The following is a 26,358-nucleotide window of genomic DNA, read 5'->3' as shown; positions in this document are numbered from 1 at the left end:
ACATTGGCCATAGCAACTTCTTACTAGACATGTCTCTAGAGGTAAGGGAAACAAAAGCAAAAATGAACTATTGGGACTCCATCCAGATAAAAAGCTTCTGCACAGAGAAGGAAGCAATCAACAAAACTAAGAGGCAACCAATGAAATGGGAGAAGATATTTGCAAATGGCGTATCTGATAAAGGGTTAGTATCCAAAATCTATAAAGAACTTATCAGACTCGACATCCAGAACACAAATAATCCAGTAAAGAAATGGGCAGAAGACATGAATAGACATTTTTCCAACAGACGCATGAAGAGGTGCTCAATATCACTCACCATCAGAGAAATACAAATCAAAACTATGAAGAGATAACACTTCCTGTCAGAATGACTAAAATTAACAGGGAACAACAGATGTGGATGAGGATGTAGAGAAAGCGGAACCCTCTTACACTGTTGGTGGGAATGCAAACGTGCAGCCGCTGTGGAAAACAGTATGGAGGTTCCTCAAAAAGTTAAAAATAAAACGACCCTACAATCCAACAATTGCACTAGTAAGTATTTCTCCAAAGGATGCAAAAATACTGATTCAAAGAGACATATGCACATTGATGTTTATAGCAGCACTATCAACAATAGCCAAGTTATAGAAAGAGCCCAAATGTCCACTGACTGATGAATAAAGAGGGGATGTATATATGAAATATTACTCTGCGATCAAAAAGAATGAAATCTTGCCATTTGCAACGACATGGATGGCGCTACAGTGTATTATGCTAAGCAAAATAAGTCAGAGAAAGACAAATACATATGAATTTAAGAAACAAAACAGATGAACATGGGGAAGGGAAAAAAAAAGAGAGGGAGGAAAACCGTAAGAGAGACTCTTAACAATAGAGAGTAAACTGAGGATTGCTGGAGGGGAGACGGGCAGGGGGTGGGTCAAATGGGTGATTGATATTAAGGAGGGCACTTGTGATGAGCACTGAGTGTTATATGTAAGCGATGAATCACTAAATTGTACTCCTGAAACCAGTATTACACTGTGTGTTAACTAACGAGAATTTAAATAAAAACTTAAAAAAAAAAAAAAAGAAAAGAAAAGAAAAGAAAATCTTTAGAAAAACAAATAAATAAAACAGGGACACCTCCCTCTTGGTTTTGCTCTAAGGATTAAATTAAAAAGTATAAAAGGCTATCATGTTCCTAGTCGCACAAGGAACACAATAAATATTAGCCACTCTCCCACCATGCTGGAGGTTCTTGATTGTTCTTATTTAGCGCATTAGGCATGGAGTAGGTCAATACTTCACAACTTGAAATCAAATAATTGTTTCTTTTTTTTAAGTTTATTTTTCAGAGACAGCACAAGCAGGGGAGGGCAGTGAGAGGGGGACAGAGGACCCACGCTGAAAGCAGAGAGCCGATGTGGGGCTTGAACCCGTGAACCCGTGAAATCATGACCTGAGCTGAAGTTGGACGTCCAACCAACCGAGCCACCCAGGTGCCCCCTCAAATAATTTTAGTAGTTTCTTAACTACCTTGTTTGTATCCAGAGTTTCGGCCTCCTTTGAGCTGCAAACCTTGGCTGTCTTTTCCTGCTAACTACGTTTTTCATTCAATCGTTCCAAAAGATACAGCTAACTATCTGGAAGAGAGGAGGTTTCCTCTAATCCCACTATTTGAACATCCCCTGACTCACTCTTCCTAGTGCTGCCTAAATTTCTTCTACACCGTTGCTTACACATAATAAGGTAAATACTTCACTTAATCTACGTATCTGTTAATGTTTGCTCAGCTGTCTCCATGCCCTTTTGTCTTTCATTATGCTTTTAATTAGCCTGGTTGATTATGAGTGGAGGCAAGCCAAAGTTTGAGCCAGGTGGTTACAAGGAAGACGGAAGGGGGTACCACCTCAGGATGGGGGCTGTGGAGTGGGGAAGGCGGATGGCATGAGTGCCCTAGTGCAAATGGCATTGGTAGAACTTAGAAGAAGTTTAGGCTACTGTCTTCTACTGGGGAAAAATATTCTAAGTTATTCCTTTCTTATGCTGTACTGATATAATCTGAAGTTAACATCAAGCTTCTAGAGGGCAGGAAATCAGTTTATGGATGGTTTACGTAGTCTGATATGGTGTAGCTTCATGAGTTAGTTATTCCCATTAGTCACTAGTGTTTAATTACCACCTACATGACTGTAATTTCCATGGCTTCTACTTTTCTCTTACTTATCCAACCTCTGACTTTACACAAGCTGTCCTCCTCTACTCCAGATTTTCTTTCTCTACTCCAGCCTTGCTTCTGTCTTTACATGGCAAACTCCTATTCATTTAGTCAGACTTAGCCTTGACCTTACCATTCAGGGTACCTCTTTTTTTGGTGCCCCATCCCCATCCAATCTGACTCAGTTAAGCCTTGTTTCTTCTCAGTTTCCGTGGCACAAGTACAAATCTCTACCAAATAGCATTGTGGTTGTTTACATGTCTGCTTCTCCAGAAGCTTAGGAGCACATTGAAGATAGAGAATTTACGAATTCCCTTTTGATCCGCTAGTATTTAGTCCAATGCAAGGTATAGGGTGGGAACTCAATAAATGATTACTGAATGCCAGTTAAGTGTGCAGAGTGACCAACATCCAACTCCCAAGAGTTGTTTTTAAATAGCATTAGTGGTGCCAAGAGCTTCCCAGTGGCCTTTGTATACAGGCTTTGTTGTTGTTCATCTAATACATGAAATATAAAATATTATATAAAAATATCCAGGCAATCTGGAAGGATCCTCCAGGACTGGGAATAATAGGATGGACTCTCTCGTGTTTTTCTCTCTCCCTCTTGTAGGTCTTGGCTCATTTAAAATTCATTTCTCATTTTCTGCTTTCCTCTTACACTAAATAAAGAGGGAGAAAAGGATCAGGTAAAGCCTCATTTGTCTAAGTGGCTGTGGGTCACGTGAAGTGTTGAACACCCTGCTGTTGATGTACTGCCAGTGCCGCTGAATCAAGGTTTTTGTAGGGCAATTGCAGCCCAGCTCAGGGCTGTGTTTCTTTCAGGGAATTTATAATCCACATGAGGCTAGGAAAAGATTGCAAATAACACAAAGCAATAAAACCTCTATCTCATTGCTTTGAGCAATCTATTTCTCTTAAGGATCTGTCCCCTGAGTCGATCCCTTTGAGGGCTCTCCTGTTCCCCACACTCTGTCCCAGCCTACTCCACTTCCCAAGACTGTGTGAACTACTCTTTTCTGTACTGACACTCAACCTTGTACATAACAATCTTTGGCGGCCTTTATTTTATAGCAGCCAGTGCGTGATCTCTTGCTACGTAGCTGTGATTATTGTTTCCATTTAGTAGGCAAGAAAATAGAGATTAAGTGAAACTAAATAGCTTGATATAGGCACACAGGAAGTAAGCTATGGAACATGATTGAACCCAGGTCTGCCTTCCCAGCCCGAGCTTTAAGCTTTTCCTTCCCACTCCTACCAGGTCCCAGAATCCCTCCCCGGCCATTACATCCTTCTGGGGGTAGGTGAGGGGGGTGCTTCTCCATCTTTGACATTCTGGGACTTGTGCTTCTTTCCTTATCAAAGGCTGCTGATCCCCAAGGCCCCAACCCCATTCTGGCAGCTGTCCAGACACAAGTCTTTCTATTCCTTTACCCCATCATTTGGCTGACCCAACTCAAGTGGTTCAGAGAGACTTCTGGTTTGGGACTTTGATGACCTTGATCCTAGTCTAAAGTTGAAACCTGGTGACTCTTTGCCATAGTTTTTTTTTTCCTCTGATAAATAGGGATAATCTCAGCTTTTCCCATATTCTTAATTGCATGACCCAGACTGTTCTTCAGAACTGTTCTGCCTAAAGCCCCTCAGATGATGGTGAGTTTTGAGACCTGGAGGACTGGGAAGAAGATGAATTTTAGCTGTGTTATCAAGGATTCACCCAGTGGTCCAAAAAAGAACTAGAGTCTTCCATTTCCCTTAGCAACTTGGTAGAAGAGAGATCTTCTACTCTCTCTCAAGCAAGCTGGCAAGGGTAGCCCCTTCTTAGGATACTATTTCCCTTATCATAGTGTACTGTGATTAATCTATTTGCTTTCCACTATACTGTGAGTTCTTAAAGTAGAGAGATTGTATCATATTTTTCCTACTCAGTCTATTTGACTGGTCCAAGTCATCACCTTGAACCAGGATAGTGGAGCCTCTGGCTTCCAATGTTGTCCTCTCCCCATCTACTCTTAGCACAGTAGCTAGAGTAGTCTTTTGAAAGCATGAACTGTATAGCGTTCCTCTCTTCAAAGCCCTGTGGCGGTTTTATTTTAGTCAAGATGCTCACAATGGCCTACAAGACCCAACTCTGCCCTTATCTCCCCATTCTTGTCTCAGTAGCTCACCCGCTCCAGTTGTCCTGGATTCTACCATTTCCAGGAATGCTGTCGCCTCAGGGCCTTTCCACTAGCCATTCCTTCTGCCTGGGACACTCCCAGACAATGGCGTGGCTCACTCCCTTACCTCTTTCAAGCTTCTCGTTAAAGTCACCTTATGAATTGGGCTCTAATGGCTGTTTAAAACCATCCTCTAAAACCAGAATTGGGATATTATGAATCTACCTTCATTTCCCTTCTACTAAACCCTCTTGCTACCTGTATTACTTTGCTCCACGAGTCTAGATGTTTTGAGAAGTCTTCCCTCTCCTCCTCTAAATATATTTTCCTTTTTTTTCCCCTCCCTTTTGCCCCAATATAGGCCTAAGGCCACTTGCCTAGATTAACACCTGCATTTCCATGATGAAAGAGGTAAGGTATAATGAAACGGAGAAACAGGAGATGAAGCTGAGGGGAAGCTAGAAAGGGAGTTAGACTCTGAAGACATTAGGTTTGAACCCTGGCTGTTTTTTCTCCCCAGCTGGTGATTCTCTCCTGAGCTGCAGTTTCACCAGCAGCAAAAACGAGCACAGGAGTTCTTTCCGACAGACTTGCGAAAGCATTGCATGAGAGGACACGCAAAAGTACCTGGTATGTGGTCCCCACTAGCTGGGTAGTCCACTAGGTCGGAACTTTGTTGAGCGTGTTCTCCACTCAAGCCCCGGCACCTAACACATGGTTTGGCTTAAGTATTTGGTGAACAAATAAACATCTTATTGATAAATAAACTGTTGCTTAAAAAAAAAAAAAAAATCCCAAGCCCCACCATCCTCCAGTTTTCTTTGTACCTTACTCTGGTCTATTTTCCCCTATAGCACTGAATACCTTTTATTTTTTATTTATTTATTTTTTCAACGTTTTTTATTTATTTTTGGGACAGAGAGAGACAGAGCATGAACGGGGGAGGGGCAGAGAGAGAGGGAGACACAGAATCGGAAACAGGCTCCAGGTTCCGAGGCATCAGCCCAGAGCCTGACGCGGGGCTCGAACTCACGCACCGCGAGATCGTGACCTGGCTGAAGTCGGACGCTTAACCGACTGCGCCACCCAGGCGCCCCCTGAATACCTTTTAATACACCAAATAATTTTTTGTTAGGTTAATCGCCTTCCTCCCCATAACAGAGGAAAGCTCCAAAAGGGAAAGATATGTGTCCTCCTATGTGGCTGATACATCCCAAGCACTAAAATCGTGTCTGACAACATTAGCAGTAATTAGCAAATATTTGTTAGATAAATGCATGAATGAATCTTTTTATTTTCAGACTCTCGCTAGAGTCTTAAATAGAAAAGGAACATCGGAGTACTTTGAATCCCCATTGCCTAGAAATGCTCGGCAAATGGCAGGTGTTCCGTGTTTGCTGAGGGAATTGGGTCCTCAGCTCTTTAACTACTTGAGGTCTTTATCTGATCCCTACCGGACCATGTCAGAAAGATTCCCAGGGCCAATTCACTCAAACCTCTCCTATTTCCTTCATCCGATTAAGCTAGTATTCATCTAACAAATGTCCGAGTATCCAAATACTGAGCACCTACCGTGAGTTCAAAAGCATGTTGGGTGCTTGCTTTTATGTATGTGACTAACCCAATGAAGCAACAGCAAATTAGAGGTCTGAATGTAATTAAGTGTGAAATTACAGGGCAGATTAGCAGTGCTAATAGTTTAGAGAAAGAATCAGTGAAGATTGACGTAGAGGTAAATTCCAAAGTTCACAAGTCGTCCAAACTGCCCTTCTGTAGGCTCCACCTGTTGATAGCAAGGACCATAAGCTGAACAACTAACTTTAGAATCAAGAAGGGCCTTTAGAATGCCAGCTGCTTTAAGAAGGAAACTAAGGCTAGGGCAGGGTATGGCCTCGGCAGAGATGGGCCTAGAGCCCGGGACTTGGGAGGTTCTAAAAGGAAGGGTGAGCCGAAGGTCCAAGGTGCCCTTGTTTGGGGCCCGTAGAATTCGCGGTGTGCGAAGTTGGAAAAGGGGTCTGGTTTCCCCGTAGAGGCCGAGGGGCCTGTCGCTACGGTGAGGTGGCTGGGAAGGGGTGGGGGGCAAGGTCACGAGGCGTCAACCCTCCGGAGCACGGGGTCTGGGAAATCTGTGAGCAGGGTCCAAGGCCGCAGGTCCCTGCTGTCCACAGCCCTCTCCCAAACTTCCTAGTCTCCACTTTGATGCGTGGACACCCCACATTCCTCGGAGCTGCCGGCCGCTCCAAAACACCCGCCGCGCCGAGGCAGAGCCCCCCTAGTCGAGGGGCACTACTTGTCCCAGCGGAGGGATCCCGCGCGCGGTGAAGTGGCCGTGACCGCGGAGGGGAGGGGACGCCGCTGACGCCGTGCCGGTGGCGCAGCGACGTCGCGAGAGGCGGAGGCGACGGCGGGGGCGGGAGGGGAGCGGGTCGGGAAGTAGTTCCGGGTGCGCGGCCCCGGATGTTGGCTGCTCCCGCTGCCGCCGCCGCTCTCGGCGCTGCTCGGGGCCTCGGCCGCTCGCACCAGGCGCCGTTGGGATCTTTCCCGGGGGCGGAGACGCACGCAGCGGCCGGGGGCTCGGCCGGGCCGTCCCGGCCTGCGCAGCCTTGAGGTGAGTGCCAGCCGCCAGGGCGGCGGGGCCGGGGCGGCGGGCGAGGAGGCGGGGCTGGGGCATCTCCCGGGACGGAGGCAGGGGCTGCCCTCCGCGAGACGCCCTCTCCCTTCTCTCGGCCGCGGCCGCGCTGCGGCGTGGGTGGCGGGCGGGGCAGGGGGCCCGGGCCCGGGCTGGGGCTTGGCGGGTGGCGAGGGCTGGGTCCCTCCCTCCCCCGCGGCGCTTCTCCTCAGCTGCTGCTGCCCCTCAGCCGGGAAGCGGCAGCTCCGCGCCTCCGGCCCCTCCCCCAGGCGGGGCCCGGGGGAGCCAGACGGGGTTCCCGGGGGCGCCGAGTCCGAGGACAGCGGCCGTCTCTTCCTCTCCGCGACCTGCCCCCTGGCCTGGGCTGGCCCCCTACCTCGGCATGGCAGCTTCTTCCCTTCAAGCTTGGGGTGCTTTTCGGCCGGCGGGTCGGGCAATATGTCGCGTCTCAGGGGTGCCCTTCTGGGTGAGGCCCGCGCGAGGGGCCTCCGTTCCCACCCATCCTGACGGCGTGTCCTCTGCCGGCATTGGGGCAGGGGCCGCCGTTCCATGCGGACGTGTTGCTGCCCTGTGTGTGTTGCATCCTGCCCACGTGGTAGGGTGTCTCCCCCCTCCCCCCTCCATTTTTTGCAGCTGGTGAGGAGGGAGGTTTACGCGGTGGTTTTTCCTCTCTGATTTCCTCCCGTGGCGTGGAAGGTGTTAGGGTCAGTTTGCTTTGCTGAGGCCGACTGTTGGTTAGCTGGGAGAAAGCAAGAGTTGTACTCTCGGAAATTGAGAGCAGTAGGGGACATGACAGGGCTTAGTTTTCAGAGACGTCTTTCCTCCTCTCCATTTAGCTGTTCTTGTTCTTTTCTCTGTTGCTCCGTCTAAAAGAGTGGGCTCTAGCTGCTGATGCATTGAGGTGTATAGTTTTCACTTCTCCGTTCTACTTTGTGTGTGTGTGTGTGCGTGTGCGTGTGTGCGCGCGCGTGTTTGGCTGGCAAAGATGTCCCTTTTCTGTGTTGTGCAGTTCAGTTGGATTCCTGAATGAGCTGCGTTGGGCTGGCCAGGGAGTCAGAGGTTGGTGGGCATCTTGGCTTTTCCTGACATTCACTTTATTTTTTCCTTCTATTTTGCTTCCCACTGGAACGAGTGCATGTCATGAAAGTATTCCATCCATTGCTCTTTACTTGCAAGGGGGTACTAGATAGTTTTCACTGAGTCACATATTTCGTGGGAGCTCTTTTATTTCACTTTTCTTTTCGTTCTATTGAGTACCTTTGAGCTGCTTTGTATTTTGAAACTGGTTTTGAAACATGTGTTTTGGGTAGTTTTTTTTTTAATGTCTCTTCCAGGTTAAAGGTTTCCATCTTCCTGTGTTTTGCTCTTGTGTGACCACAGATTGCTCCCGGTAGCTAGAGTAGCAGTGAGAGAAGCCTTTTATTCCTCCTAGACCATAGCAAATATTTGTAGAAAAGCAGTAACTCCCTTCATATTTCTGTTTTGGTGGCATATATAGATGTGATTGACTTTTTTAGGTTTTTTTTTTTTTTTTTTTTTTTTTTTATGTACACCTGAGGATTTGTTTTTTCTTTTTGTGTCTCTCGGAGTTGAGGTGAATCTTGTTCTTGATTTTTTTGTGATACCGGGGACTTTGTCATGCTTTCATTAGGTAGTTTTTGGATGGAGTCAGGACATGTTTATTTTGGCTCTCTTTGGTTCATTAGTTTGGGTGAAATAAAATCTTAATATTTTGAAGTCACTTTTCAGATTCCAAGATGGCTGGCACTGTCACTTTTTCTTGATTTGTTCTTTTGCATTGTGTGTTCTCTTTGAATATATTTTCCTTTTATGTGGTACAACTGTTAGTGTATTCTCCTGTGCAAAATAAAAATAAATACAGATTCTATCTGCTTTCATCATGCTAAGTTTGGGTGGGGCAGTGGAAAATAGAGACTTTTTCTGATGCATTCTGAAACAGTTTTTTAGTAAGTCGTCTGCATTTGTGTATTTCGGCAAAATACTGTGCCGTGTGCGAAGTAGTCTGTGTGAAGAGACTCAAGGAATAAAATATGTGGTCTCTACAAATGCTTCAACTTCTTTGGGGAAACAGCATGTAAGACGTCATTCATAATTATTAAGCATCATCAAACGCCTGGTTGGAATAGCAGTGCAACCAACGTTCAAGGTATAAGTGAGATTTGCAAAAGATAGGAATTTTCAAAGGGAAGAAGATGTATTCCAGGAGGGTGAAGGAGGGGTGTTTACAAAGGTGGAGAAGTGACAGTGTTTATAAAAGATACTAAGCCTGTTGGCCTGCACAGAGAATCTGTGTTGGTGAGCAGTGACAGATGAGTTCAGGATTGGTGAGTAGGTGTTTGTGGAGAATCTGTCAAGGATGGAAGGTTTAGTTTGATGAGGTGCCATATTGGGTTCTAACGACTAGGACTGAGATCATGCATATGGTTCCCGATGAAGGTTTTTGTATTATCTGAATGTTCTGGAGCGAGGAGACTGACTAGAATGCTCTTTGAGAATTTTAGGAATAAGATTAGGTTCTGACATAATGATTATGGGAATAAACTAATAGCCAACGTTTATTGTTTCCTGTTTCCCAGGCACTGTTCTAAGCTTATTAATTGTATTTAATTCAAAATCTTCATAATAAGGTCTTACTATTCCTATGAAGAGACCAAGCTACAGAGAGGTTAAGTAACTTGCTCCAAATCCCATAGAGTAAGCTGCAGAGCCAGGATTTGAACCCAGGCAGTCTCATTTTTGAGCTTTTATATTTGGTTATTACACTGTCCTAAGAAGCATAGGATATATAAGAAGATGTATATGTGAGTAAAAATTAATTTCAACTTAATAATGATTGTGGGCAAAGGGAGGAATGCAAATAAAACATTAAAAGACAAAAAGCCTAGAGTCCTGGGAGGATGACTGATAATAGGGAAATCAGGGAAGTATCACTGTGAAGGAAAATGAGCTAAGATTGGTTATGGGCAACGCTAGATTGTGTACAATAAATTTTTCAGTAGCAGGCTAGTTTCCTGCCAGTCCTGATGGCCTTCTCTCTTCGCTCGTTTGACTCTGGAAATGGGGGCTAGTTTAAGCAGAACAGTTAGAAAAACAGAGACTGTTCAGAAGAAAAAAATGTACCCCATGTTGCAAAGCCACTTAGAAATAGCATAGGAATTATTTTGGTTGAGCCATACCACTGCTTTCCAACCTTAGTGAAGACAATGAAGAATTGAGTAGAGTAGTACATTGCTATAGGATTAACAGATGAAAATGTAGATTGTTCACTGACCAGGGCTACAGATGGAAGTAAAAAACAGGTGAGCAGATGAGTGATGGGAAGTTGGTAGTATGCTGGTGAAGTAACTTTGAAGTTTGGAATTTTGGGTGTCGTTTTATATAGGCTAACAGGTAAAACATTCTGAGAAGAATCAGGAAATACCTTACTGCCTCAGAAGCCAAGAAGAGGAGAGGCAGTATGGTTCACGGTATCAAAGGTAGTCTGGAAGTTTAGAATCAATGATCATGATGAAAACACTATTGAAGTAGGACCAGGAAGTAATTTTTAACCTTAGAATTTCGAAAGGAAGGATAAGAATAGATGTCAGATTTTTTTTCCACAGAAGGATTTGTAGAGATCTTATGGTCTGGGGTGGTAATTTTAAGTGTTTTCTCCTAATGCTTCTGCCAGTCTCATTCTTGTCCACATGTCAGAGCTACTCAAATATCAGAAAACTCAAGTTTTTGTTTTTAACGTTTATTTATTATTGGGAGACAGAACATGAGCATGGGAGGGGCAGAGAGAGGAGGAGACACAGAATTTGAAGCAGGCTCCAGGCTCCTACCTGTTAGCACAGAGCCTGACGCAAGGCTCGAATTCACAAACCATCATATCATGACCTGAGCCAAAGTTGGATGCTTAACCGACTGAGCCACCCAGGTACCCCGGATGTTTTTTCTTTAAAAAAGAAACATGTTCTAAAGCCAGTGACTTTATACTTTAATGGTTCTCGCAAACTTTTTTCTTAATTCTTTAAAGTTTTATTGAGGTATAATTCACATACTGTACAGTTCACTGGTTTAGACAGCTTAACAGTTTTTAGTATATTCATCAAGTTGTTTATCCATCACATCACCACAATCATCTTTAGTCATTTCATCATCCCCAAAAAGGAAGTCTGTACCCTGTTCTGGACATTTCATATAAATGGAATCATACAGCATATGGTCTTTTGTGTCTGGCTTCTTTCACTTAGCATAATGTTTCAAGGGTTACCCATCTTGTAGTTTGTATCACTATTTCATTCTCTTTTATTGCTGAATAATATGCTACCTTTTATTCATTTATCTATTGAATTTTTGAGTTTCTTATACTTTTAAAAACCCTTCCATTTCTTCATCTTCATCCTCACCCTGCCAATTTTACCCCTTTTACTTCATTTTTTATTTTTTAAAAAATTTCTTAAAGCTCTTTTATTTTTCTTTTCTTTTCTTCTCTTTCTTCTTCTTCTTTTTTTTTTTTTTTTTTTTTTAAGAGAGCACTCGCCCTAGCTGGGGGAGGAGCAGAGGGGGAGACAGAGAGAGAGAGAGAGAGAGAGAGAGAGAGAATATATCCCAAGCAGGCTCCATGCTCAGCACGGAGTCCACTGCAGGGCTTGATCTCATGACCTTGAGATCATGACCAGAGCCAGAGTGAAGTCTTATGTGTAACTGACTGAGCCACCCAGATGCCCTCCACCCCTCTTTTAGAGTGTAACCTCTGCTATGCATTCTGCTAGGCCTTAGGGATATAAAAATGAGTAAGACACGGCCCTCGAACATTCATGTAGTGTTAATGGTTTACGTATACCATACAGCATTCCCAGTCCTATAATGTAGGCAAAGCATTTTTTGAGATGAGCGATTTGAAGTTCAGATTAGTTTATTTACCCAAGATTGTAAATTTAAATCAGTAATGGAGCTATTGGATCTTCTTAGTCCATTGGATCTTCTTGTTCATTGCTTCCTATTACTCTGTGCTGCTGTTCTAACTTAAAGGATTCTTTTTTTTTTTTTTTTCTTAATGTTTTTATTTATTTTTGAGACAGAGAGAGACAGAGCATGATCAGGGAAGGGGCAGAGACAGAGGGAGACACAGAATCAGAAGCAGGCTCCAGGCTCTGAGCCATCAGCACAGAGCCTGATGCGGGGCTCGAACTCACAGACTGTGAGATCATGACCTGAGCCGAAGTCAGATGCTCAACCGACTGAGCCACCCAGGCGCCCCTTAAAGGATTCTTATATGAATTTCTGGATAATTAGAGGGGCTGGGAAATCCCCTTAGTGAATGAGTAATTTTTTATTATTTATTTATTTATTTATTTATTTATTTATTTTTAATAAAAAAAATTTTTTTTTAATGTTTATTTATTTTTGAGACAGAGACAGAGCATGAACAGGGGAGGGACAGAGAGAGAGGGAGACACAGAATCTGAAACAGGCTCCAGGCTCTGAGCTGTCAGCACAGAGCCTGACGCGGGGCTCGAACTCACGGACTGTGAGATCATGACCTGAGCCCAAGTCGGATGTTTAACCGACCAAGCCACCCAGGCGCCCCATGAGTAATTTAAAAAAAAAAAAAATTTTTTTTTAAATGTTTACTTATTTTTGAGACAGAGAGAGACAGAACATGAGCGCAGGAGGGGTAGAGAGGGAGAGGGAGACACAGTTCAAAGCAAGCTCCAGGCTCTGAGTCAGCACAGAGCCCGACACGGGGCTCGAACTCACGAGCTGTGAGATCATGACCTGAGCTGAAGTCGAATGCGTAACCGACTGAGCCACCCAGGCGCCCCAGTGAATCAGTGATTTTTAATGTTTAATCTTCAGGACTTAAAATGAACACTTGTGTGTGTGTGTGTGTGTGTGTGTGTGTGTGTGTGTTTGTATAGTTGTTGTTTTTTTTAACCAGATTCTGTCACTTGTTTGTGATTTAGATAAGTCATCTCATATTTCTGCCTTTTCTTTCAGAACATCAGTGGGTGTGATGATGATGATAGTGGTAGTGATAATAGTAATAGCTAACATTTTCTGAAGTCTTACTGTGGGTCTGAAAGTGTTCTAAGTACTTTACATTTATTATTTATATAATTCTCATAACAACTCTGAAAGATTTTATTTTTATCAATTTTGTAGGCACAGAGAGGAAATGGGCACAGAGAGATTAAGTAGTTTGCCTAAGGTTGTGTAGGTAGGGATGGAAAGAGGCAGGATTTGAACGCCTGCAGTCTATTTTCAGAACTCCATGGCTGTTAATCACTACATTGTACTGCTTACTGCGTTATAGGAGTTAACGGAGGGTAATATTTCAAGTAAGGGGGCATGACGAGAATATGAAGATTGGATTTTGAGTATGTTGGGGAAACAAACAGCAAAATTAAAGTTGACATTGTGTCCACATTAAAAAAAATGTGAACCTAATACTGTAGTGCACAGGGATACATGTTTATGCTGCTTTTTGTTTGTCCTTGCTAATAGCCTCTCAGCTCAGAAATTGCATTATTTTCATGGTCTTCACTGTTGTCTTTGTTAGTCACTTAACCTTTAGTAACTTAACCACGTTGTTACTGTTCAGAAACCTTGGCTTAAGACAGCAGAAACTCACTTTTACCTTCCTTAGCTTTCCTATAACTGAATTTTTGTTTTCCATTTTCAGCAGTTAATGTTTCAGTCCTAGATAGAGGTACACTACCGTCTTTCACTCCAAAACTCAGAAAACCCCACAGTGGCATTTTATAACAACTGTCAAAAAATTTGACCATCTTAATTGGTGTAATTGGATTTTAGTGCACAAATCACAAGAACCAAAGCACAGTGTTTTGGTTCAAGAGATTGACTTATACTGAAATTGGAAAAGGCATCTGCTATACAGGATTTTGGATTTAATATAATTTGTTATAACCAGATCAGCAAAGCATTATTACTATGGGCCATCTGTTGGGATATGGAAATAGCTTTGTTATGTGGAGCCAGATGTTGTATTTATATTTATAACAATGGCATTCTACTTATTTTAAGTAACCTTTTGTAGTTAGGTACCTTTGGCTGCTATTCTGCTTGACATATCAACTGATTACCTGAGAATGTGATGTCTTTCAAAATGGTTATCACTTTTCTATAGAATTGAAACAAAGTAACTGAAACAGAAAGCAAATGAGATTCATATATGGTGTCAAACTTTAGTACTGTAACAAGATAAAATATAGGATAAATAAGAATATAATTAGAACCATATTCAATAAGAACTCTTACTTTGACACATTTAATAAACCTAGTTTTAATAATTAACTAAACCACTCTGGTTGCTTTAAGAATTTTTACCATAAATCTGAAGTGATTTCGTTTTAGCCTAATCAGACCTACGTTGACGCTGCCCTGTCTGACTTCCTTCCCATCATCAATGGGTGAAGTAGTTTGTAATGGACTCACGCTTATGGAATGCAATAAGAGGCACTATTGTCGAAACATAATCTTAGAGAACTCTCTTCTGAGTTGAAATGCTAACAGTTTGGGGGTGGGGAAAGTCCTTGTGTGGGAGTTTTTAGAGAGAGTCTCTACAAACTTTGCATGTTGGCTGTCTTAGTCTGTTTGGACGGCTATAACAAAATACCACAGACTACGTAGTTTATAAGTAACAGAAGTTAATTGCTTGTCATTCTGGAGGCTGGTAAGTCTAAGATGAAGGCACACCAGCATGGTTGCCTTCTGGTAAAGGCCCCCTTTGTAGCTGGCACCTTAACATGGTGAAAGGTGCAAAGGATCCCTCTGGAGCCTCTTTAGTAAGACACTAATCCTATGCATGAAAGTTCTACTCTCATGACCTAAGCACCTCCCAAAGACCCGCTTCCTACTACCATCGTTTTTGGGGGTTAGGATTTCAACATGTGATGAATTTTAGGGAGGACACATTCAAACTGTAGCATAACATTGGCTATTTTTTCATAATCTTCCTATGTAGAGATGGTCCTGAAGAGTTAGGTCACATATGGGAGAGACACTGTAGAGTTGATTATTCCAGGACGACTCTGTGTATCTGTATACAACATTTTCAGTACATTTCAGTACATTTCATTTTCAGTACAGCTAAAAGCTGTAACTGAATTCACCTACCTGGACAGTAGTATAGTGATATCAAGGAAATAAGATTGATCTGATTGTTGTAGTGCTGATGTTACCTTATTGAAGATCTCAGAAATTGGAATTGTAATTTTTCTTACAGTTCAGACCTGTCCTTATTGTATGTTGACACAGATTTGTGAGAGGAATGGATGAGGGGGGCAGACCACTAGAACTCGCTAATAATTTTAAATTGTTTGTTTATAGAGATGGGGTTGAGAGGTAAAAATAAGTTATTGTTAAGATCTTAGATTTTAGTTGGTGGGTACGTGGGTGCTTATTAAATTGTTAAAAATGCAAAGTTTCTGTGGTTTGGGTGTAGAACTTCGGGAAATATACAATAGTCAAATATGCTACAGTCAGGAGCAGGTTGACTGACTCATGGTACGGAGATAAATAATATATGGATTCAGTTTCTGCTAGTGTGGTTGGGTCTGTGAATCTAAGACATGCTTTACCTGTCTACCCTTTGTAAGGAGCTGTTGAAGGTATTATATCCTCATGTAAATAGACAGGAATCACCATCAGAAAAGGCATCTTTGCCTTCCCCATGAAATGGGGAAGTCATGTTTTATATAGTTTATTATAGGGGATGTGTATTTTGGAAAAATATTCATCTTACATTTGAATAATACTTTTTGAAAAGTATTTTCTCTAATTTGTTGGATTCTGGAACCTCCCACCAGCCAAGTAATAGAGGTAGGGCAAGTAATATGCTTATTGACAAATAGAGAAAATGAGATACAAGCTAAGACTCAGTGTCACTCCAGTTGTTTAGTAGAGCAGAGACTGGGACCCAGATCCTGCATTCTGTTTCTGGTCTTGTACTGTTTAGTAGAAACTGAGAAAGTTTTAAGAACATACTTTGGGTTTTTGAGATAGAACTTAAAGGTTATGGACCCCAAAGGACCTGAGCTACTTGGAGCAGAACTTGTCTTGTGACAATAACAGAGTAAGGGACATAAAACTATTGAGAATACCTTCTTCCCTTGTTAAATTTGGGTCCATTTCCAGTCATTGGATGTATTTTTACTTGAGTCTCCTTTGTAGAATTCTGGAGGCAAGGAGGAGACAGAATCAAAAGGGATACTTTTAAGAATTACGAAATAGTGGAGCGCCTGGGTGGCTTATCCGATTCTCGATGTCTGCTCAGGTCATGATCTCATGGTTCGTGAGATCGATCCAGCAAGTGGAGCCTGCTTGGGATATTCTTGCTCTTGTTCTGTCGCTGCCTCTCTCCCACTTGTGCACGCACATGCCATCTCAAAATAAATAAACTTAAAAAAATTACAGAATAGCAGATTTGGTCTTATTTTATGGAAGTACACATCTGTAAAATTTAGACATAAGAAATTGTACCTGGAACATGAATCTACTGTGGCTATTTGGGTTACTATCATAGTTAGGATATTGTTTCTTGCCCAGTGGGTAGGAAGAGTGATGGTATATAAAGAAGCTATAACTGGATAGAAAAAAAGACTGAAAGAAACCGTTACAATGGGTAGTCCTTATTTTCTCCTTTGAACCTGTTTATATTTTCTAAGTTCTCTACAGTGAGCTCATACCATTTTTATAATCAGAAAAAATAAACAAGGATGATTTTTATGGTTTATATGAGAACTTAGAAAAACGTGAATCATAACACTTTTGAAGAGCAGTTTAAACACTTGGTGTTATCAAAGTTTGCTTTTTTTATTAAAATTTTTTTTATAACGTTTTATTTTTGAGAGATGAGGCAGAGCTCTAGTGGGGCAGGGGCAAAGAGAAAGAGTGTGAGGGAGGGAGGGAGGGGCAGAGAGAGAAGGAGACACAGAATCCAAAGCAGGCTCCAGGCTGAGCTGTCAGCACAGAGCCTGACGCAGGGCTTGAACCCACGAACCGTGAGATCACGACCTGAGCCAAAGTCAGACACCTAACTGACTGAGCCACCCTGGTGCCCCAAAGTACTTTCCTTTTTGGGCGGTTATGTTAATAAATCAGTTTTATAATAAATTATTTTATTGTAATCTATGGGTCAAGTTGAGGGTGTGTTAAGTGTTTGGGTTTTTCTCTGCATTACAATTTGGTCGTTTAACTCTGCTGATTAAGGAATTAATTTTAGTTCCCTAGAAGCAACCAAGACCTTAGGTTTACTTACAGTAATTACTTATCAATAAGTGACCTAAAAATAGCACTTTGATTTATAATGAAAACTAGACTTAAGATCTACTTGTCTGGTACTGTATTGTTGGCAGGTTTCTAATAAGAAAAACCACTTGTTAGTGCTTCTTTAAGATACTGTTTTCATCCAGGGACATTGGGCTCATTAATTTCTCTCACATGTTTGCTCATTTATTACCATCTGCTGTGTGTTGGGCAATGTACTAAATGCTGGGGACACAAGTAAAAGGGTCCTTACACAAGTAAAAGACTACAGGTTTTAGTTTGGGAGTGACATTGCAGAGATAAGCCTTGGCATATGGAGGTATCCTGGAATTTCTTCTGTTTTCTAGTTTTTGACTAAAAAGGCAGAATGGCTAGCTTTGTTTTTTTGAAGAACTTAATGTATTTAGTGGTTTCAGTAGATGTCTTTAAGAAGAGCTAATGGCTTCATGGTTATTTCTCTGCCTGCAAAATATTGAAAATCATTTATCTAAAGAATTTCCTCATCTAAGGAGCATTTCTTACTGCGGTAAATGACCTAGGCATTCATATTTGCTTTGGGAGCAACCTTATATTGACTCTTCTAGGATGGAGACAGTGTCTTTTGTTATTTATCCTCTATACTTAGCACTGTAAATAACACATAACAGGCATCATTATATATTCACTATAGCAGTAAATGAAAGGGTATTTAAGCTTAATTTTAATATTGATACAAATATATCAAAAGTTTCCTTTTATCTACTATAGTGAGAAATACAGTAGTTCCTAGGATCTTGAGAATTAATCATTCTGGCCAGTGAGATTTCCCACTAAAGCACTTAATACATAGTCCTTTGGCTACTCTTAGAACACCTATAGTCACTGATACCTGTAAGGTAGATTGTCATTAGCTCTAACTGAGGCAAAATTTCCTTTAACTTCATTTCTTTTCTGGTCCTGTGTGGAACAGTAGAGACCTAGTTTGTGTTCTTTAACAAGATAATCCTTCAATAATTCAATGATTATTCATTGAGCAAATATTTCTTGAACACCTGTGCATGCAGGACACTGTCCTGGGCATTATGAGAGATCTGAAGGTGATTAAAAGGCATAGTCTGTTCACAAAGAACGGATACAGAGAAGGAGCCATTGGCTTGTTGAAAAGAGAGTTTTTGCTTATGGTCAGAAAAGCTTTGTGTTGGAGATAATGTTTGAATCAAGATTAGTGATGGACCTTCTAGGCTGACAGAATAAAAAAAAAAAACCCTAGAGATATGGAAGCACAATGGAAGTTAGAGGAATATCAAGAGGTTCAGGTTGGCTATTTTACAAGGTATGCTCCAGAATCTTAAAAATGTTCATTGTATCCCCAGCACTTGGAGGAGTGTTTGGCAAATAATTGCGGCTTGGTGAATTTTTGTTGTATGAATGAACAGATGGTCACATTTGGGAAATACTGACCATCCTTAAAGAATCACAAAGCACTTGAGGATATTGCACATTTTGATAAATCTATTAGAGAAAACAATATTTATTTTAAACTTATCTGGCAGTGGAATGCCTATTACCAACTCTTGAAATCCTCTGGAAAATACTATACTGGGGGTCTCTGTGGTTGAGGTGACATGGAAGACTGGGAAGTGTTTTCTTCTTTACGCTAAACACACCTAGTTTTTTCAGTCATTCTACACTTGACATTGGGCTTCTAAACTCCTCACTGGTCTGATATCTCTCCCTGCAAGCATTCTAGCTTGTAAGTGTTTTTAAAATTTGGTGCTCAAAACAGAGCACAATACTCCAGTTGTGAACTAAGCAGTGAAGAGTGCATGGGACTGCTACCCTCCTTGATCTGGGTGCTATTCTTTTAATGAAGTTTAAGATTGTATTTGGTTTCTTTTTAGCAGCTGAGTCACTCTCTTGGCTCATATTCAGTTCTCATATTAATTTACAAGAAGTTCTTTGAGTAGATTCAGAGAGATTCCTATTAGTAGAGCTAACAAATGAATGCCTGTTTTCTTCTCATTGAGTCTAGGCTGTTTTCTTCAGAAGTACTAGTCATTCTTAAGCTTCCTGAAATCTAAGAAAAGAAAAAGAATTAATTGTACAGTGCCGGAGTTGATCAAGTAACAGGAAGGTCCACAACTGCATTGCTCAGTATATGCACAAGTAGATAATATATAACAAATCCCTATTTATCCATCACAGATTTGACCATATGTGTCACATATACCTCAACTGTCTTTTTCTTTTTTGCCTATTTTAAAGAAAATCTTTTCACCTCTGTAAACTTTAGTATACATCTCTTAAAGATATCTTGGCACATAACCACATGCCATCGTGTATAACAACGTTGACAATATTTCCTGGTGTTAGCTAACAACCAGTTTATAATAAAATGCTTTCAATTGTTTGTCTTTTTACAGTTGGTTTTTAATTGAATCAGTACCCAGACAATGTCTACATATTACATTTGGTTATTATGTTTATTTTCTCTTTTAACCTAACACATTCCCCCCTCCCCTTACTTTTTGGCATAATTTCACCCTGTCCGCTCCTTTGACCCTTCATGTCTCGGTACCAAGTTCTTTTACTGTTCTTTTTGAAATATCTGTAAGAGTTGTCCTTCTTTACACCAATTCATACATTTTTAGAGTATTATGTACAAAACATGAGCTAAGCATTGTGGGACATAGAAAAGTTAATTTGGTATATACCTGGCCCCCTATGAGCCAGCAATCGAATGTTAGATGTATACAAAACAATATAAAGCAGATCATTTGCCTTCCAGTGGGTCATGCCTTGATTATATAGCCTCTCCCCACCTCCCATTTTTGTTTTTGTTTTTTCACCCTGGAAAATGCAGCCAGTGAAATCTTAACATGTTAATTTAGTCATGTACTGATGAGGAACCTACAGTTGATTTCCTCTTGAATCAAAAAATTATAGTTGTTTTTGCATGGTACTCCATGTTCTACTGGCTTCCACCTTTACCTAAAGTGGAACCCCTCAAGGCACATCCACCTTTTTTTTTCTGAACCAAATTTATATAATTGTGTAGAATTTTCATTTGTCACAGAAGATTATTGACAATTTGAGAGCAGAAACTTTATCTTTTTTTTTTCCTGTATAATACTGGGAAGCTTAATAAGTACTTTTGGAGAATACTGATACATATGCCAGTGGGCCTATTCTTGCTGCTTCTTACCCTCCCAGAATCAGCCAGAGCTTCTGCCAGTTAAAAGTAAATAATCCAGATCTAAGTTTCTTCTTCTCTTACCCCAAAAGTGTCCATAAAAAAAGCCCGTTCAGTAGTCTCGATCACAGATGACAGCTAGATGGTTTGCATGTGGCCACTTCCCCATCATTTATGTCTGTGGCAAACTACTAATTTCCGGTTGTTTTTAGGCATGACCTCGGTGTAGCACTGCAGGTAGCTATTACCTGTTGAGCACAATTGAGCATAATTGGTAAATGATATGGAACCTTTCTGCTATCCTTGTCCTAAACCAATAGTTCCTGGATTAAGTTGTACATCAGAATCTCCTGACATACTTTTATTTAATAGATTCTCTAGGTTTCACTGTGAACTCTTGAGTCAGGATTTTCAAGAATGGAATAGAATTGGTTCTTATAAAGTGGTTTGTAGACTGACTTTGGGGACCAGACAGGTAATTTTTATTTTGTTAAACAGCTATAGCAGTGGGAGACTACAGCTTTCCATCTTTTCATTGGCAGTACAGTAGGACATTCCTCTGGTAATCAGTACATTCTGATATGTTTACTTTTTAGGGATATGGTAGGATCTCTTGCTTTGAATTACACCAGGCAAAGCACATGAATCAAATGCCCAAGATAAAGATACAGGATCCAGAGAGGTGGCATCTTGACTTTCTAAATATAACTGAGTTTAAATTTAAAGCCTCAAAATACTTCAGCCCTCTCTGAAAGCTTATTCTCCCTCTGTTTAGTGAATACCTTTAAGAGTTTAAAATAGAAAGGCTCAACATTTTTAGACCAATCTTTTGAATTTTTCATATTTCGTGTACATTCAATAAAAATGGTTTAAACATACAACATTTAATATCATATGCTTTTGTCATTATCATAAAACCAAATCTATAAATTGGGAAAAAGTTTTTTATTAGATCACATAATTTGGTTTTGAGACTGGAAATTGTGATTAAGTTATTGAGCAAAGTAGAGCGATTGAAGCTTCAGGATTATCCAGTAAGTTAATGACAGACCCAGAAATAGAATCCTGTGTTACTTGCTTGGGTTATGATTTAGTTTGAAGAGGGTGGCCTGTGATCTGTTTGTATAAATTGCAGGAAGTAAGGTTTGGTGTTTGGAAGAAGCTATAGCTCTGTGATGTTTGGCCAAGAAGCTCCTCTCCCCAACATTTACCACCTGTTTGATTGACACCAGACCTAAACTGTGGTGGGGAAAGAGACAGGTCAGACTTCTTAGTCTTAAAATAGTCTTAAAAAGCCAATGTGATTGTTGGTTGGCATGAATTTTTAATCTTCTGTTATTAGAGAATAACAGGACCTGGCCTTGGTTTTGTTTTAGGAGAAGGGAGGTATGACCTAAGTAGTTGATTTGTAGATACTAGTAGAATGATTGTCTGTAGAATTTAGTATAACACTTTTTTTTATGAACCATACATGTATTTTCATGAAACATGTTTAATTAATAGATGGTATAGTTTGGAAATAGTAGAGCCCACCAGAAAACAAACTTTCCTGAACCACTAATGGTTCAGGGGGTTATAGATTTGAAAAGAATTGCTATTGTAGTGTTGCCTTCTGGTGAAGTCATTACTTTTACTCTCCCCTTCCTGTTCTAGTTTGGGAGGTTGAGGTGGCTCCTGATGTACTAGCCAGGGAAGCAGGAACTGAACAGAAAAAGAACATTTGCCTGTGATTGAGTTCTAAATTTTTTTTTAAGCCTTATAGAGCTAGAATTCATATATTGTACAGTTCACCTATTTAAAGTGTGAAACTCATTGTTTTTTAATGTATTCACAGAGTTGTGAAACTATTACTTCAGTCTAATTTTAGAACATTTTCCTCTTCCTCTGAAAGAAACCCCCATACCCAGTGGCTTTTACTCCCCTACCCATCAACCCTAAGAAACTACTAATCTGATTTAAAGTTTTTTTAATGTTTATTTTTTGAGAGAGAGCAAGAGAGAGGGAGAGAGTGCACTAGCAGGGGAGGGGCAGAGAGAGAGAGGGAGACACAGAATTTGAAACCAACTCCAGGCTCTGAGCTGTCAGCACAGAGCCCAACAGGGGTTCGAACCCACAAACTGCGAGATCATGACCTGAGCCAAAGTTGGACGCTTAAAGGACTGAGCCACCCAGGCGCCCTGAGAAACTACTAATCTATAGTCTAATAACTACTAATGCATAGTCTATCAATTATTAATAGTAATTTATTAATAATTATTAATAGTAATTAATAGCAATTATTGATATAACTACTAATCCATAGTCTAACATGAGTTTGCCTGTTGATGTAAATGAAATCATGTAGTCTTGTGACTGGCTTCTTAGCGTGTTTTTGAGGCTCATAACATGTTATAGCATGTACATCGTTCCTTTTTATTGCCAGCTATTCCACTGTATGGATATAGCACATCTTATTTACCCATTCATTAGCTGATGGGCATATGGATTGTTTTCGCTTTTTTGCTATTATGATTTAATGCAACTAAGAACATTTGTATACAGATTTTTCTGTGAATGTATGTTTTCATTTTTTAACTATATATCTCAGGAGTGGAATGGTCGTGTCATATGGTAATTTTGTGTTTAACTTTTCAGTAAACTGCTAAACTGTTTTCTGAAGTGGCTGCACTATTTTACATTTCCACTAGTAATATTTAAGTTTCAATTTCTCCATGTCTTTGAACACTTGCTATTGTCTATTTTTTTAATTATAGTTATCCTAGTGGGTGTGAAGTGGTATCTCATTGTGGTTTTGATTTGCATTTCCTTGCTGACTAATCTTTTCATGTGCTTATTGGCCATTTGTAGATCTTTGTAACTTTTATCTTGCCCATTTTTTAAAATACTGTTTGTTTATTTAGTTATTTATTTTAGAGAGCGTGGGGGAGAGGGGCGGGGAGGGCAGGGAGAGAATCTTAAGCATGTTTCATGCTGAGCATGGAGCCCAACACGAAGCTTGATCCCACAACACTGGAATCATGACCTGAGCCGAAATCAAGAGTTGGATGCGCAACCAACTGAGCCACCCAGGTGCACTGATCTTAGCCATGTTTTGCAGTCAAATACTCTGCCAATGAGCTATGTATCCAGATCTTTGCCAATTTTTAGATTTTTTTTAATGTTTGTTTATTGTTGACAGAGACACAGAGCATCAGTGGGGAGGGGCAGAGAGAGGGAGACACAGAATCTGAAGCAGGCTCCAGGCTCTGAGCTGTTAAGCACAGAGCCCTATGTGGGGCCCGAACTCACGGACCGTGAGATCATTACCTGATCCGAAGTCGGAGGCTTAACTGACTGAGCCACCCAGGCATCCCTATATTGAGTTATCTTTTTATTATTGAGTTTTGAAGATTCTTCATATATTCTGGATACTTGCTCTTCTTACTGAGGATTGGTCCTAAATTACTTGCCTTGAGGTAGGGAGAAGTATTTGATGGATACAAAGACCATAGTTAAAAGGTCTGGTGAATTTTCATTCAGATCTTTTTTTTTATTAGAGAGAGAGAGCGAGAGAGCGCACGAGCACACACATGGACGGGGGAGAGGGGCAGGGGGAGAGAGAATCCCAAGCAGGCTCCAAAACAGGATAATGGGGGATATAGTGTGATGAACATTCTGACATATTCTTCACCCTTCCTGATTTCTTAGTCTGTTCTTCTCTGCTCTTACTGCTTGACCTTATTGCACTTTCCATTTACTTTCATTTTATACAATTTGTGGCTAAACTTGTATTTCTCTCTCCTAATTCTTAACCCTTTTGCAGCCTATTTTTTGTTTTCCCTAGGCTACAAAACCTACCCTCTTTAGTGTTCATGATATTGTATTAAAAGCCAATGTTTTCTGTGTATGTCCATCTTAATTGACATGTAATAATAACATTGTTGCCTTTCTGTGCTTTAAAATCACCTGCAGCCATCTCCAGTACAATTCTCCCAAGTTTTGTTGTTTTTTTTTTTTTAATTAGTGCCTCTTCTCTTAATTATCTATTAAAGTTCTCCAAAGTTAAGGTTGGCCTCTCGTCTTCCTTTAATATTCCTGTGGTGAATCCATCATTCTCACATGATTTTAATTGCTTTCTAAGAGTATAGGACTCAGATCTCACTTTTTTAGCTCAAGCTGTGCCACTGCCTTCAGGTTTATCTAGTGGAGCTGAGATGAGCAGCTGATTGCTACTCAGCGGGATTCTTTTCCCTTTACTCCATCCTCTGGCAGATTTCTTCTCTTCAGGCTGATTAAGAGAGGTTATTTCCTTGACTGCTTTAATAATTACCTGTGACTAATGGTATAACAAGTCACAATGCTTAGTTAAGTAACATGAGTCAAAGGGGTTGTTCCTTCATGGGTGCTAGTGAATTTTATACTTTGAAATCTTTTGAAAGATAGGTCTGAGTTAGGAAATAAGAAAAAGAGAAGGAATAGTCTCTTACCTCTAGTGCTGTAGCATTTATTTTGAATAAACTTTTAATTCTTCTAATATTATGCCTACGCTTCCATTCAAGCTGTGCTCACAGGAACTGATGCATGAATCTTCTCTTTTGTGGAGATGAAGAAATTAAGCTTAGAGAAGTTAACACTATACCAAAGGTCACAATTGGGATTCCAATCTAGGTCTTGACTTAATTTGTAAACTATAAGGCATTATATCCCTGTGTCGGTGGGAGAAAGGAAAATAAGAATTAAGGTAATTATTTCGGAGCTTTTTCAAAATACTTAGTCCCATTTCACCTACTGCTCCCAAATAATGCATCATTATACTACTTTTAGTTTGTTAAACATTTGCTTCCTAAGTGTAAATAGTTTATAACTATTTATAGTTATATAAAAACTATATGTAGTTTTTATGTGACTATATATATAGTTATATATATAAATAATAAATATTTATATATATAAATAAAATAATTTTATTTTATTAAAAAAATTTTTTTTAAGTAATCTCTGTGCCCACTGTGTGGCTTGAATTCATGACCTCGAGATCAAGTCACATGCTCTACTGACTGAGCCAGGCAAGTGCCTCTGTAACTCAATTTAATATACACTTGAAGACTGCTTGTGTTAAAAGGAATTCCATATTCTCGTGTTGCTAATGGTATGTAGTACAGTAGCTTCTACTGGAGTATACTCATCAAATGAAATGACTGGTTTTTACTACCAGTCTGGTAGTGTCATTCTGCACAGACTTTCTTGCATGTTGGGTTTTAAAGCATTTGGAGAAAATTCTAGGTACTTTTGACACCACCTTAAACTGTATAAATTATGGATGTAATTGAATTAGTTAATACGATTATTCAACTACAGTTGGCTTCAGAAATATGAGCTTATAATTCAGAGGACACTGAGACTTTCCTGACTGAACTGTGAACCTTAACCTTCTTTTGTGAGATTTCCATGTTGCTGATCATTTGCTGGGTAGGGAGAAGATTGGCAGAACCCCAGCCTGGAGTTCACCATTTAGGAGCAGTTATCTGGATCCAGCAGTTATCTGGATTAAAGGCAAAAAACTGAAACTAAGGCTAGAGCAGATTAGAAAGATATCTAGGAGCTAGAGTTGGTGGTAATTGGTAACCCATTGGGGATCCTAAAGGTGTTGATGTTTGGGGGACTCAAAATATCCTGTTCCCTTGCCTGATTTCTGAACTGAGGAGTTTAAACAAGAACAGACAGTTGAAAAAATAAAATATTACTGCTTTTAAAATTGGGTTTTCTTTTCTTTTTTTCTTTTTTTTTTTTTTTACAAACTTTGTGCTAGTTTTGTACAACTATCATTGCTGTCTAGTGCCAGAACACTTTTCATCATCCCAAAAAAACCTGGTAGCAGTCCATCTGCATCCCCCCCATCTTACGGTCACTACTAATC

At 40.5% G+C, this 26,358-nt stretch overlaps 1 protein-coding gene across 2 annotated transcripts in view; it reads left to right on the top strand.

Moving 5' to 3' along the window:
• Positions 1–6,821: 6,821 nt before the first annotated feature.
• FOXJ3 (forkhead box J3) overlaps positions 6,822–26,358 on the top strand; it is a 147,140-nt gene continuing 127,603 nt past the window's right edge. For both annotated transcript variants that reach the window (XM_042950255.1, XM_042950254.1), the window contains exon 1: positions 6,822–6,973. The gene's annotated coding sequence lies outside the window, so the exon portion shown is untranslated. The remainder of the gene's footprint in view (positions 6,974–26,358) is intronic.

The sequence above is a fragment of the Panthera leo genome, chromosome C1 (assembly GCF_018350215.1).
Source record: "Panthera leo isolate Ple1 chromosome C1, P.leo_Ple1_pat1.1, whole genome shotgun sequence".
Taxonomy (NCBI): domain Eukaryota; kingdom Metazoa; phylum Chordata; class Mammalia; order Carnivora; family Felidae; genus Panthera; species Panthera leo.
This window is presented reverse-complemented; position numbering and strand designations above follow the sequence as displayed.